Raw genomic sequence first — 14,365 nt, 5'->3', positions numbered from 1 at the left:
AGTTCCTTTATAGAGGATGCTTTAATAACTTAATAAATTAAGTATTTTCTTTATAGACATGCTTACATCTTCTCACATACCTCTGCAACTTGTATATGAGCAAGCAGATAAGTGAATTTGCAGTATCTGACACACACAAGAAGAAATTTCCCTAGTTCATCTACTGGATCCTTTTTATGAGTAAAAAGGTACATCTGGTGTCCTAAGAAAATGGTGCCTAAGAATCACAGCTTTTGAGCTCCCTGACTAACTGCAGTCAAATGTGGTGGCAAGGTCCATGTTTGAAATACTATAAAAGATAGCTGAAAACTAAGATCTCATGGGAAAAAAATAATCCCTTCATCTCCCTGATGAAGAGTTAGACAATTTCAGGTATAGCACATACTTGTACCAATTGTTTGCTGTGCAGCTGGCATGTATCTTGCCCTCAGAATGAGTTGTCACAAGGGACAGACAAGGAAACTGAAATTCCTGTAAAGCAGAGAAAGTTTACAAGTATAAGGTTTTATTTCTCCTTGCCAGTAGAAGAACTGATTTTTCCTTTCACTGCCTACTGAAGGATCCTACCAATGGCACTACCTGAAGACGAAATAATGACAAAAGAGTCCATCTCAATGCCTGCTCAGCAGAGGCAATCACTCTAAGTAAAGCCTGTGTTGTTCTCCCTAAGCCTTTTACCACCTGCAATGCCAGGTAAAGAGGCAGTCGGTGCTGATAGCCTCTTGTATTTAAGACTTTGACAGAAAATTAAAGGGCTCCTGGAGAGGGCTGTCAATAGCTCACTAGTGCAGACAGCAGCCCTGCTGCATGGACAAGAAGGACAAGCTTTTCTCTGGTACCAGCAAGAGAGCTGCTTTTACAAAGCCTTAAAGTCAATGCCTTAGACATTCACAAGTCTCCTCTTCCCAGATGAACCAGACCAAGATGGAGAAAACACAAAGTAAAGTGAAGAAGAGTAACATGAGTGACACTGACATTACATGGAGACGTTGCATCACCTTCAAACCATGCATTATTTACCCAAAATGTTTATATTTAATGCTTTATTTCAAAGAAAGGGAAACAATTTCAGGAATGAGAATACTCAGCTGCTGCCTGTAAATAGCCTTAAGTCTACCCTGCAGTGACACCTTGAGGGGAAAACATTAAAAATAAATAACCAGAATGATCATTTCAAATCAATGCTAAAGAAAGAGGAAACACAAGACTACCTGGATGGACAGCTGCCTGGTCTCCTGGAGCAGCTCATGACAATGTGGGGCTTTATGGAACCACTCCTGACAAACAGCTTTCTGATAAGCTGTTCTACCTCTCAACTTCTCTTGCACACATGCCATAATTCAAGTCTCACTTGCCTTTCCCTCTTTCCTCTTCTCCAGAGGAGATACAATTATCTCATAATTTTCACAAATGGATCAACATTTGTTTTTGACATTACTTCTGCAACTAAAAATGATCTTACACAAAAAAGTGGGGGTTTTTGTTTTGTTTTGTTTGTTTTTTTCAGAAGAGGCCATTTCTTACTCCTTGTGCCATAGAATTAATTGCTTAGCCTCTTGGAGGGCAATGGAAGGCCCCAGAGTGACCTGTGGGAGCCTGATCTGGCCTGGAAGATTTGGTTGTGGGGCCAGCCTGGTGGTTGCACCCATAGGGGAGCTAATTTGTTCTGGTCTGTCTTCTACTCATCAGCCTTTTCTTTTTGTTGCATGCTCAGGAGTGATGGGAAATACAGTCCTATACAGAAACTTTCTGTAGATGTGAGCCAAGAATGGCATCAGAGATGGGCTCCTGGAGATGCCCCCCACTTAGGGCTATGTGCCTGACCTCTGCTGAGTGCAGAGGCAAATGTCTGGGGAAAAGTCCCCTGTTTTAGCAAACTACAGTGAGCAGAGATCTCGGGTGTCTGAGGGATTGCTGCTTATGAGGAAGAGCAGCTGCAAATGATCACTGCTCCTTCCAAAGGGCATTCATATGAAAATGAATACTCGTGTAAGACTTCCACATGTGTGACCTGCACCCCTGTGCTGTGTGGTCAAATAGCAGGTGAGAACTCAAAATGTTTTATAACACCTCCAGTGGGGCTTTGGTCTAGTGAATCTTAACAAGGGCAAGTACAGGGTTCTGGACTCGAGGAGGAAAAACCCCAGGCATCAGCACAGGCTGGGGGGCAACTTGCTGGAAAGCAGCTCTGCAGAGGAGGACCTGGGAGTCTTGGTGGATAATAAGCTGTCCATGAGCCAACAACGTGTTCCTGTTGCCAAGAAAGGCAATGGAAGCCTGGGGTGCATCAGGAAGAGCATTTGCAGCAGGTGATGGGAGCAGACCCTGCCCCTCTGCTCAGCCCCTGTGAGAATCACCTGGAGTGCTGTGTCCAGCTCTGGGCTCCTCAGTCCACACACTGAGCTTCTGGAGTGGGCTCACTGGAGGGCAACAAAGTTAATTAAAGGACTGAGGACTGGAGCATCTCTCTTTCAAGGATTGGTTGGGGCAGATGAGCCTGTTCAGATCTTCAAGAGATGACTGAGAGGGGACTTTGGCGAGGTCAAGCAATAGGACAAGAGGCAGTGGGCAGAAACAGACACACGGGAAGTTCCACCTGAACATGAGCAAGGACTCTAATGGGCAGGTGACTGAGCACTGGAACAGGTTGCTTAGAGGTGTTGCAGTGTCTCCCTCACTGAAGATATTCAAGAACCTTCTGGATGCAATCCTCTGCCATGTGCTCTGGGATGACCCTGCTTGAGCAGGGAGGAGCAGCTGTGCTCCCTTCCAGCCTGACCCATTCTGTGTCTGTTTCAGAGACCAGGTGACATGGCAGGGGGTGTGTAGCTTGCAGACTTCATGTTTTGTGAGTAAACACAGTTGGTGTGAGTTCAGCTTGGGGGAAAGGGGAGAGGGAGTGCTTTCGTAATGCTGCTGCCATGTACAAAGCAAGAGATAACATTGTGTGCTTTTGCTAGGGAGATAAAGGGCACAGGCACAAAAAATTTGTACATTGGTTGTTACGTGCCCTGGCATACTAATATGAATTAATTTTAATTTCTAATCAGTATGCTTAATTTGTAAAGCCTTAGAAAATACAATTGATGTCATTTGGGAAGGGCACATACAAAGAAAATGTGAGATTTTGAGTACAAAATTAATTTTAACCCTGCCTGCAGAGCTGCTCCTAACCTTCATAATTAAACTATCTCAAATGTCAAAAAAAAAAATAAATTCTTAAAATACATCTAAACTGAAGGTTTGTGAGTTCAATCAAATAACATAGTCAGTACACTGTTTACTGCTGCACATATGAAATTCTACAAATTAAATTATATTCAAGACAGATGGTGTAACCACAGCAGTCATGTGTCCTGTATGTGCTGGCACTGGGGAAACGGGAAATATTATTTCTAGTCATTGCAAGATTAGTCTGCATTACCTTGGAATGAAGCTAGCAACAATATCATCAACAACAAAAATTTCAATCTCTTCTTTGTTTGCCCTTTCAAACTGCAGCAAGTGGGTCTGTAAGGAGTTAATCAATAATCATGGACCATTATGGGATTCAGCAGGTCAACATGTTGCTGACAGCCCTCTCTAGGAAATCCCACAGGTGTGGAACAAGAACACCAGACATGTTCCTGCCTTTTACCAGTATCCTTCACTGGTCAGGAAATCATGCCCCAGAGAAAATGAAAGTAGGGTATTTTATCTCATCCCAAAATACCCATCCCTTGCCACCAGTGATGCACAAGCTCCATCAGAGGCATCTCATGTACAGCCATGTTTACTAGGTGTGAGATACATTGCTTCTGTATTTGTATAGAAATATGTATTATTAGATATAATTGTATTATATAGTGTATATATAATTATATTATATTATATATAATTGTGACTATATTGCCTCTAAGAGTGCCTTGGGAAACAGATCTGCCATTCCAGCTTGGTGAGATGTCTGGACCAAGCTTACCAAACCCAAGCTCACCGTACACAGAGCCATCCATGGGCTGCTGGCACATGGTCCCTTACAGCTGGGAAGAGCACCTCAAGCACAACTCACCCATATCCAGCCAGCCTGGGAGGCACCAGGTTTATTAAACCTGGGCAGATGTGCATACTTGAATGGAAATCAGTGGTACAAAACCTGGTTTGAGATATGATGGAGGGGGAGGTGATATTTATTTACAAACATCTGTGAGACAGTCAATGTTACTTCTTCACAGCCATTCCCTTATACACTTTATTCACCCATTCTCTCATTCCACATATCTACAAGCAACAAGATGTCTGACTTGGATAGCTTATGTATGACACCAAGGACAAATAACACAAGCTGCCAAGTCCTCCATTTGTCCTTGGATTTCTTCTTAAGGACCACACAAAATCTCATTTTGGACAGATATCATTATCTGTTAGGAACTATCATCTCTTATGGGAGCAGTCTCTAGTAAGAGCATTGTTAATTTCAAGTCCTTAATCCTTAGGCCAGGTTGCTGCTCATTGTGTCTTTTTTCTTGTTTGGAAAATTTTCCTCATGGGCTAATGGGAAAAAGCACATATGCAATGTTCCATGGGATCTGTTGGCATGCCATGATGCCACTCTCCTGTTAGAATGCAGGGTCTGCTGGGGAGTCAGCTGGGCTGGGGCCTTTCAGTGCAGGTCTTCTGGGCTTGGTATATCACCTTTGTTTCCATTTTACTGCTGGAAAGTGTGTTTTTTGAGGGGAGTAGCTATGCATTTAACCCTTTGTTCTGCCAGTCCTTCTGGTACTTGATCATACTCTGTTCCAGCCAATCCTTGTGTTTCTATTACAAATCTCCCCACTCCTGGGGCTCTCCCAGGCTCCAGGCAGGCTCCCTACCTGAGATGAGGCACAATGCAAGCACAGAGGTGACTGCAGCAGCTGTATACCTGACTCCCATTTTGCCTAAATGATTCAGGAAACACTATCCACTGGCAATGGCAGCAGGTGATCTGCCCTGGCCTGTGCAGGCTCTTTGACAGCTGATGTGGAGAAGCACTTTGTATTGAAAGAAATTTGAAGGTACTCATGGGTGTTTGGAGCTATGTTGAGCCTCAGTAATGGGGGTCTGTGCAGAGCAGCCTCCTTGGATGGTGCAGCCCCCAAGGCTGAGCAGACACAGCTGGACTGTTTCCCAAGCAGCTCCCTCACTGCTGGAAGCAGCTGGCCTGGGGAACCTCACATCTATGCCTGATCCTGCAAACCCATGTGGCCAAACACACACGTGGGCCCTTTCTGTTCATTTGTATGGCCTGCCTGGGGTCAGCTCTGTGACTCAGGCTAAGTGCCAGTGAAACCCTTCACGTTGAGAAAGGGGGTTGAATGATAATCAGAACATGCTTTGGTTTAGTTTGGTTTGAAGAAAGGAAAGATATGTTTTTTTATCACCCTGTATTTCTGTGCAATTGGCTTTTATGCACTGCATGGTTCCCTGTAAGCACCATAAAGCTTTAACATCTGTGGTGCCTTCAGCACTGCAACACAGCCTTACAAACTGAAAATTGTCATTGTACAACTCAGATCTGTATTATTGCATGAATGGAGCTCCAGCCTTCAGAAACTATCTTTTACAGTTTTCTTTTGAGTAAAGACTACTGGGAAGGCCTTTTAAAAAAGGGTGAAAATAGCTTTGAATTGAACAAATTGCAGCAAATAGTGGCTAGTTGTATGTTTGTCTGTGCCACAGGGAAGGTAGATATTACAAATGCTCTGGGATTCCACTTCATCCTTTTATAGTAGCTTTTTCTCCACCACTGCATCCTCTCCAGTAATGGTGTTAAATAATTGAAATGTAATTTTGGTGTTTTATGTTGTGTTTTGCTTCCAACACTGGACTGAGACTGTGTTTCCCTCCCTACCCTGAAATTCAGTTGTGGATGTAGAAATTCTGTCATTTGTTGCTGCAGCATGTGAAGAATTAGAAAATATTGTTTGGAGCACACACCACTTTTTCATTGGCCTCTCTTGACTGAATCAGATGGTCAGAAACTGTCATGCCATCTGTAGTAAGCCCTGCAGGTGGATGTGCCATGCCAAGAGATTTTGTTTGACAGCCTTTATTCATCAGATGGTTTTGCAGGCAGCTCATTACAGAATGATGAACCTGCCTGTTTCTGGTTAATTATCAACTTCACAGTCCGTTGGGTGAGATCAGCTCTCTTATAAGTAACTACTGATTCCTGTAAAAATTATTTCTTTTCTCTTTTTTACCACGCTATTTAAAGGTAAATCAGCATTTCAGAAGATTTAACCACAATTGTCTTTTAGTCTTGTATAGAAACATCTCCACCAGAAAAAAAAAAATCAAAATTAAAAAAAAAATTAAGAAAAGAAAATTGCCAATAAATACATGTACAGTGTACTGGTCATCTTTGATAAATCCTTTGTTTCTGCTCCTAGCACATTCACACTATCAAGATGAAAGGCCAAATTCTCTCTTCTTATAACTTCATAAACATCAGAGAGGTTGCACAGAGAAGAGTTTGGTCAGAACAAACTATAAATATTTCTTTCTTTCCTATGTGATTAAGGATATAAATATAAAAATTAATTTGAAGGAATCATGTATGTCTCTTTTAAAGTTTGTGCTGTTCATTTGATGAGTTTACACCTTTTCTTCTGTTGCTGAAGAGTATCTACTGCATTCTGGGTACTAGTTTATTTTGGCAAGTTATTGGGTTTGTTTACAATCTTTATCATTTAGAGCTCAAATGCATACAAATGTGGATGAATAATTCCTTTCTTAACATCTCCCTGTGGGTCAATGCAAGAGAAATGAGTGCAGAGCAACAGGAAATTGCATCAGGAACAGTGGTGCATCGAGAGAGACCAAGCAAAGAGTCAGATGCCACCAGGTATAGTACTCAAAAGCACTTCTCATGCCAAGAGAGGATCAGGGATAGTGTTTTACACCTGGAGAAGTACTGGACTTGTTGGCATCACAGTAGTCACTCTGTACATTCATTAAATTTGTATTCCAGGCTGGTTAAGGGCAAGTTGTCAGGCTGTGACTAGTAAAGCATCACAGAAAGCTGTGCACGGGAGGAAAAATTGCATTACTGGTTTCACTCTTTGCAAAAGGCTTGATGGAATGGGGTGCCTCATGCTGCCCTCTCTCAGCAGGAGTGCTGTGACCCCACGCTGGCAGTGCTGGAAGGTGCCAGTGAGGAGTTCTGCCGCTCTCCCTGCTCCCCACAGCACCTTTTCCCAGGGCACAGCAAAGCCCCTGAGGCCTTCCTGCTCTCCAGGGGCCGCAGCCTGTCTCCCCACCCTGCGGGGCACAGTGTGCCAGGCAGGCAGCTCCAAGCCCTGGGCTGCACAGTCCCTCCTCTCTTGGGGCTGAGAGTCACACGATGAACCTGTAGGTGTCCCCAAGGTGTCCCCAAACCGGTCCCCATGGGAGGTTTGGCTCCCTACAGGAGTATCCAGCCAGCAGTGCTCAAACACTTCCCATGAACACAGGGAGCCCACAGGGCTGATCCCTGGAGGGAATGGTGCTAGCTGGTATCCAATAGGGGAAAAATTGGTTTAAAAATGCAGGCTTGAGAGTGCAGTAGCCTCCAAGGGAACTCCTGGTATGAAATTGTCACAGGCAAAACAAAGCATTTTCTGTCAACAAAATGGGTTCTGTCCTCACATTACATCACCAAACAGAATGACACAGCAGTGGGGAAAACAGACCTTTGCAAAACACAAACATATTTAAGGAATACACAAACAAAAATACCCTGCTCTTCAATAACAGAATTCTGGGTGGATTTTCAGAAATGGCAAAATGTCCCCTATGCAGGAGGTAAAACAAATGTACCAGGTTACACAGCTGGTTCTCCATTTTGTCCATTGCAACACATCATGGAGCATCTTGGGAAATGCCTTTACATGCTATGTATAAAAACTATGGTTAAAATGGACTGAGAAGACTTTCCTTTGGAAAGGAGCATAATAAGGTGTTTCACAGCTGTATAGGGTTCTAATGAGGAGATAAGAAATTGATTTAGTCACAATAATTGTTGATTTTATAACAGAGTTTTCTAAGCATTAAATTATCCGCCTTTAAAAATTATTCCAGCAGCCAGTTTGTTGCATGCAATAAGTGCAATTCCTGCTGTAATCACTGGGTGGCATTTGGATGTGTTGGAAGAGTTCAATTTTGGATGGTAAATTAAACAGAATAATGAAATGTAAGCAGCAGATCAATCACAGAAATAAGACTGCAGGTGAGTGCTAGATGTAGGTTCACAAAAATTCTAGAACAAATGTACATATGTCATTAAAATACTGAAAGATTACTGTAAGGTGCTTGATGATAAGTAGTGTTATTAAGGCTAATCTCAGAATAAGCTTGTTATTGAGAGAACAGTGATTATTAGTCTTGTGGCTGTGTCCCAGACATCATCCCACTGGTCAGATGGGATCCAAGAACATTGCTCATCTTGCCCATAGGCTCACATAAACCATGGAAAAGCAAACAACCACTGGGCTCCCACGCTGACCCCAGGCAGCCTGGGGTACAGGATGGCCCCATATAGACACAGAGGCTACATCAGTCCACGATGCTGCTCCTGTACAGGTTGGACTCCCCATCCTTCCTTCCTTCCTTATCCACTCCTTCCCTCCTTCCCTTCCTCATGCTTATCTCTCTTGGTCACTCCTCACCAGACTCAAAGGGCTGTAAAAATGTAGCTGCCTCACCAAATGCAGCCAGATCACAGTGAAGCAAGCCCTACCAGTCAGGAAACAACAGGGCAGCAAGTTCCCCTCTTCCATTCTGTTGTGCAAACCACTGCTTCATGCTGACAGAAATGTAAGTGCTGCTGAGCCCTTGTGGTCTGTGAAAGTATGAATTCAGTGTATAATGAGGTGCCCTCTGGTTCCAGCAAAGGATTAAAAAGAAAGAGATCAAGTTTTGTTTGTCATTTGAAGGACAAAATCAAGGAATAAAAAGTCTTTTAGAAAGAAAAACTATGCTTTGTCTTCTCTTTGAAGAGAAGAAAAACTAATCACAAACTGCCTCCTTCACTTTGCTTCTAGAATTTCTTCTAGACAGAAGAGAAGGGAGATGAGAAGTTTTTCTGTTTTAACTTCAGGTCTGGCAGTTCTTAATAGGAAAAAACAAGCAAACTTTAAATTTTTGTGAAACTGTACAGGAAAAAAATTGAGCAAATAAAATGCATTGGGGGAATTAAATATTTTTTCTACACGAATCCACCCTGCCTCATCTCTAATATGGAAACTTGGGGATTTTGTACTAAGCCACAAAGTACAAACAAACATTTAAAAGTACATAGCTCCTATCAGTATTTCCCTATACAGTCATCTGTAGATATATAAATGTTGGGATGTCCCTTTCCTAATATTTGCAAAAAATTGTACTCCTGGATGTAAGTTACTGTGTATTTATTGCCCTGAACAAATATGTTTTAAGAGAACAGTCCCTCAGTTTCCATCTGAAATGCTGCTGCCATAATGCATGTTATAAAGGAACATGTTTTATAATGAAAAAGGAGGTTATTTCTCAAAAAAAATTGGCCACAAGTCCTTTATTGAGCCATTCCTTTCCCTTGCCTCCATCATCACCACCCCTTTTCTAACACATGCAGTCAAGTGCCATGAACACCAATTATTGAATTAGTGAAGTTGCAGAATTATGATGATTTGCTACACACTGCTTTACCTACCTTGTGCTGGACTTTTTCTCTGGCAAAAAGCAAGAATTGAAACAGGATGTCCATCTAAAGGTGAGACATCTGCACGAGACTAATGCATTAGCCTACTCACTGCAAGCGACTCCTGCTGCATCCTAATCATCACACAAACACAGCCAATCTCCAGTCATGGTGCCAGAAACATTCCCTTCCTGTTTGCTCTTCAGTCTGCCACCTGCATGCATCCACTGGCAGCAGGTGCTTCAGAAATGGATCCATCAACTGCTGCTGGGAACAGAAAGTCAATTGGTGGCATTCCCCATTCAAACTGGAAATGGAGATGTTTATTTTTCAGCATTGCAAAGTTACATCTAAACACCCACTTCATAAATAATTTTTTTTTTTTGCTTCAGGTCTGAACCACAAAGTCTCTGGGTCATTCCCAGCCTGGCAGCAGCTGGAAAGATGGAGGTGTCCAGGCCTGAGTGTCCTGGTCCTCTGTGTGCAGATGAATTGGTGCAGTTTTTACTCTGGGTTGCCTGTGAAGGTACTCCCAAACTATCACTAGCTATCACTGTAGGCAAGAAACTGAGACTGATGGAGAAAAACAAGGATTTTTATGAATCAGATTGTGTTGAGGGGTAAAACAATCAAAATTACAGCACAAGCCTTATACTCTTGTTACAAAGCTCGAGGCACTTCCACAGATATAAATAAAGCAGCAGTGTAGTAGTACCCTGCCACCATCACTTGAGCAGTATGTGGAACTATTTATACATGCAGGAGCACTATTTCTGCCACCACATCCCCTGGAGCATTCCCTCCAGCCGGGATGTGCCACCGCAGCCGCAGCCAGAGCCACTCCCCACGGGCTGGGGACACGCTGGGGCACACAGAGCATCCCCAGGGCCACCGAGTGCAGACTCAGGGGAGACTCTCCCAGAGAGCAGAGAATCCTTTGAAAAGGTTGTCTTAAAAATTCTCTGTGCAGTTTTAAGAAAGTCATCCACTGGGCACAGACACTAACAACTTCATGGTATCAGCTCCTATTTTATGTGTTCCCAAAAGTCAGGTGCAGACAGATGTGCTTCCACCCACTGGCATCTTAGTCCATCAATGATTATCAATCAGCAGACATGCTGTAGGCTAAAAGTAAGTAAATGTCAAAGGGAGATTTAGATACATTTTTTTCCCCTCCAAGAGTACTTGAAAGGCTGTATTTTTCCAATTTCAAGTAATATATTGAAATCACTTCTGCTTTTGGAAATAAAAGGTATTTTCACGTATCAAATTAACTTCATGATTTTTTCTTTAGTGACACAATCTTGTTTTTAAGACAATACAAATTAAACTCTTTTTTTCTTCATAAAACACAATTTTGCAAATGTTTTTGAAATGTCAGGATGTTAGAAATGAGAAGCTCAGCACAGTTTACCGAGGTAAAATTTGCTCTGACTCAGAATAGAGTGGGAAGGGTTTCCAGCACAAAGGGGAGGTAAATCAGTACACATCACCTGCAATAAAAATAAGAATTCTACAGCAATAAGGGAAGAGTAAACCCTGTTTAAATGTATAAGAAACTATGGAGTAGTAATCCGAAGTAACAATGTTGTTTAGAACCAACAGATGCCTTTGAAGTATTTTATCAGGATCAGCTATCTTGTAGAAACTTCTTAAGCTAAATAACAGATTCTGTACTAACATCACTATCTGCACAAGACCACAGATAAAGTATATAAAAAATGCTGCAAAGCAAGGGAGCTGATTCCCAAACTGCAGTCTCACAAAGCATCAAAATCACCTCAGGGTACCCTACAGCTAGCTTGCTGGTGGCCTAATGTTTCTGTTCTTCATTTTTCAGACTCATAAAATAGCTCATGTAGCATAACTACATTTGTAATTTCAGTCTCACTTTTTCACTTAATAGCACCAGTCACAAGGATGATTGTGATTTTTGAGTAGAAGGGTGATGGACAAAGAACTTATGTTTTGGTTAGCATACTCAAAATAATTTGGTAATTCCTTCTGGAGATGTTTATTTGAATATCTGTAAACACTATTTAACTTTCAAGTTACTCCTTGTGTCTCTATGACAGAAGTTGGAAACATGAACTCCTAAGCATATCTTTATTCCTTTGTTATGATATTAAAAGAACTTGAACCTAGAATTCAAAAGGCACTATACAGTATTTCTACTACAACCTGAAGAAAAAATGGCATTTCATTGCTCTGAAATTAAATCTAATGAATTCTCATTAATTTCAGTTCAGAACTGAAATCCGGTTCTAACTTCTAGCACACCTTTGGCATTCAAAGCACTTGTATTTTAGTATTTGTTCAATCCTCAAAATATGCAGTTTGCCATGAAGATACACAGCCTGAAATATCATTACCAATGACTACAACAAGCTGTATGGTGTTACCTTGCCGAATATGGGCACATTATTGGCCAGCTTTACTGCAAACAATTCAAAATAAAATTGAAGCATCACATCTGTTGCCAACACAAATATAAGCAGCAACAAAGACTCAAATAAAGTGACTAACTGCAGAATAAATATAAGTCTGAATTTATTGCTCCGCTTAGAATTTATTAGTTCTCTGCCTTTACTACTTCAGAAAAGCAGCCAAGTCATACCTACTGAAAAATTACACCAATGGCTGATAAAAGCCTGGGCAAAGGAACAGAATATTTGTGAATCTAGGTCTGTGAAACCCACTAACTCCACTTCTAAGAAAGAAAAATAAGTTCTGTAAAAAAAAGTTACAGGGATGAGCAGACCCTGGAAGCCCTCGAGAAGCCTCCCCACTGTCTTGGATGAGGTCAAGGTTTAAGCTAAAGAGTGTAAGAGGTATAAAATTCAGTTGAGGATGGGGAAAGGGGAGGTGTTGGAGACAGGAGGCATTGTACTGGATTCCAAGAGGTTTAAAAATTGATATGCAGAGGGAAAGGACAGACCTGTGTGTACGCAGATGAACCATTACCTCCCAGCCACATGAATGCAAAATGATGACAAGTCAAATATTCTGTGATTTTTAGTAGTAAAGACTCTAATTTTTTTAAGTGTACAGCTGCAATGTTATCATGGGTGTACATGGGGTGGGTTGAAAACTCCATGTTAGGAAGGCATGAGAAGTAATACTGGTCAAGATGATGGCTCATGAATGGCACAGAGCAGTGTGAGAAGGGAGCTCTCCACAGATGAGCTGTATCACTGTGTAGAATTACAGAATTACATGTGTATGAGCAGCTTGATATGCAAAAACAAATTCTTCATAACTTCCAAAAAAATAAAAAAAAGCACTTCAGATGGTATTAAGGGAACCATTGCCATAACCCCAGGCTATCCACAATCACTTAAATCATTCAAATCCTGAACCATTCATACTGTTAACGTTTTACTGGTTTTGACATGCTACTAATTTATAGAAGGTTAATGTGGATTGTTGAAGAATTCAATTAACTCCAAGTGTTTTCAACAGCCAGTAAAAAAGAGTATTTATTGTAGCAGAAATTGATTCCAGAATGGCAGGGCTCCTATATTCTTTATCCTCTTTTAGATTATAACACGCCAATTTATCAAGAAAATACACCAGTTTGCATAAATTCTTATATCTTTGCTGGGAAAACAGAGGAGGAATTTATTCTTCACCCAAGCATTTCCATATTTTTTTTTTTTTTTTAAGATTATACACTTTATGTTACTTCACTCAATTACTTAGTTATAACTTCACAAGGCAATATATTTATCTTTGGGGAAAATGCAATAAGCAGGGATCATTTATTCACCCTATTTTATTTTTTCTGCCATGTCTATTTCATTATCCCTGTTATACAAAATATAGGGAAGTTTCAAAATTAGCTACTTCCTTCTGAAACACACCCCAGTACCATGGATTTTACACACTGGGTTACATTCATCTGTCTATATATATTCAAAGCACATTTTGAAAAATTGAGTTACTTTGAAATGAACAAAACTGATATATTCTTTCCAGAAAATTACTAAAAGCTGATCTGTAGCTAAAAAATATTTATTGGCAAGGTGGTGTGTACTATTGAGGTACTTTGCATTTGAGTAGCTCACTTACTGCAAAATTAAGTGAACAAATAAGATAATACCTTAGAAACATTTTTCTTTCTTCATTTCTGCATTTACACAGGCACTCTGTCCAAGTGTCTGGTAAATTATGGAGTAAAACAGAATTATAAAATTCTTGAGTGTTTTGTAAAACTATCACAACACAAACACCCTTTCTGAGTAACTAGGAATCATGTACTTTGAAAACAGGGGCATAATTAGGGAAAAACAATCCCAGTGAAGCCATCAGCATTAGGTGAACAGTGATTATTCCCCACTGGAATGTGTAATTTCAGCTCTGCTCCTGCTGAGGTCACAATTGCTGTTCTCCATAGGGTGGTTGGTTGTATTTACCTTCCTGTCATTAATTCACAGACAGCCTTTGGAGGGGACAGTGAGAGAAGAGCCCACTCCTGTGTATAACATGACAGCCACTGACTCTCCAGCTTGGGGAAGAATTCATAATCTAATGAATGTGATCACAAATGAGAATTAACTCTTACAGACACTGCATATTCAAAGAAAGGTCATGGGATCTTCAAATCCAACAGCTGCTCTCCTGGACTATTTTACCCTATGGTGGCAAACAAACAAAAGCCATCAAACAGGGAAGATTGCTGAACTGGCC

The sequence above is a fragment of the Parus major genome, chromosome 1, assembly GCF_001522545.3.
Source record: "Parus major isolate Abel chromosome 1, Parus_major1.1, whole genome shotgun sequence".
NCBI lineage: Eukaryota > Metazoa > Chordata > Aves > Passeriformes > Paridae > Parus > Parus major.
The sequence above is the reverse complement of the archived record's forward strand: the minus strand, read 5'-3'. Positions refer to the sequence as shown.